Source organism: Condylura cristata, unplaced genomic scaffold, assembly GCF_000260355.1.
Source record: "Condylura cristata isolate star-nosed mole 26May11 unplaced genomic scaffold, ConCri1.0 scaffold00021, whole genome shotgun sequence".
NCBI classification, from domain to species: domain Eukaryota; kingdom Metazoa; phylum Chordata; class Mammalia; order Eulipotyphla; family Talpidae; genus Condylura; species Condylura cristata.
The window spans coordinates 78,659-80,096 of NW_004567122.1; positions in this window are offsets into that span (position 1 = coordinate 78,659).

Consider the following 1,438-nt stretch of genomic DNA (forward strand, 5'->3'; position numbering starts at 1 on the left):
TCACTCTGGAGCACGTGGTGTCGCCTGAGGCCCCGAGGGCCACGCAACGTGCGTGCCGGCCACCACAGCACGTGAGGCCAGGCCGCCCTTGAGGCGAGCGTCTGTGGGCGCGGCGTGGAGCTGAGGCTCAGGCCGGAACTGCCGCGTGCCGGCTCCCGCTGAGCGGGTGGACCTGGCTTCAGCCCTGAAGCGAGCGGCCACGTGCGCCCCCCTGGGCCCCGCAACGCCTGTGGGGGCGTCTCTCCAGCGTCCCCTTCAGAGGCGCCGTGGCGCGAGCAGGCGCGAGGGGCGCCAGGGCGCTGGGAAGCGAGAGGCCATGCAGACGGTCTCAGCAACGTCTCAGCAGTGTCCTGATCTTTGTGGGGCATCGAAGAGACGCCCCGAGAGGCCACAGAGACTCATCTGGAGGAACCGCAGCCGGGACTCGTGGTGCCGCGTGAGCAGCCGGCGCCCCGCATGCCCTGGCGAGCGCGTTAGGAGCCGGGTGACCCCTGCGCTCCCAGAGCGGCCGCGGCGTCCAGTCTCGGGGTCTCCGCGCTGGGAGCGGTTACCGCGCAGACGTGCGTTGTCTGCCCAGGCCTGAATGACCAGCGGACCGGCCAGTCCGCTGAGCTGTGCGCCCGCTGCGGAGCTGCCCGCGTCCTCGCTGGGTCGGCCGGGGGGCGTCTCCGCACCCCAGAAGCCGGGACCCGCCGAGTGCAGGGGCGGACACCGCAGGTTTCCCGGCTGTTTCCTTCCCACCCTAAATCGCATTTTAAGATCTGGGTGACTTCGTCTCCACGGGGCTAAGACCAACCGGGGGCCGGGAGGAAGCGAGCGTAGTTTCCAGCCCCCCGCAGCGTGGGCCGAGTCCTGCTCCGGGCGAGGTGAAGTCCGGGGTGAGACCTGCGAGGCTCCCCGGGAGGCGCTGGCGAGGCGACCGTCACACGTGCTTCCGTTCTGTATGGGAAACGCGGGGAAACATCAGGCGGAGCGAAACGGAAGCTGACTGGGCTGTCCGCGCTGGCACTGCCAGGTAAGCGTGACAGGGGCCCCTTTCTCAAAGCCCAGGCGGCGGGCAAGAGAACCCCCTCAGGAGCATTTTGTCTTTATATGGATGTTTCTCCTCAGAATGAAATTCCCACTGAATGGCCTACTCAGGCCTTGCCTGGAATTTAGAATTTTCTCTGGAAAACTCCTCAGCAGGTTCTCCCTGATCTACCGCTCCACTCTCTGCTGGTGTCCTCCAGGGCTCTACCTTGAAGGTCAGTGCACACACACTCTCCCTCACTCTCACCTCAGCTCTCCCCATCAGACCCCCCAGACTGTCCCCTCAGTCTCTCTCCCTCAGTGTCTCTCCCTCAGACTCTCCCCTCAGTGTCTCTCCCTCACACTCTCCCCTCAGTCTCTCTCCCTCAGACTCTCCCCTCAGACTCTCTCCCTCAGACTCTCCCCTCAG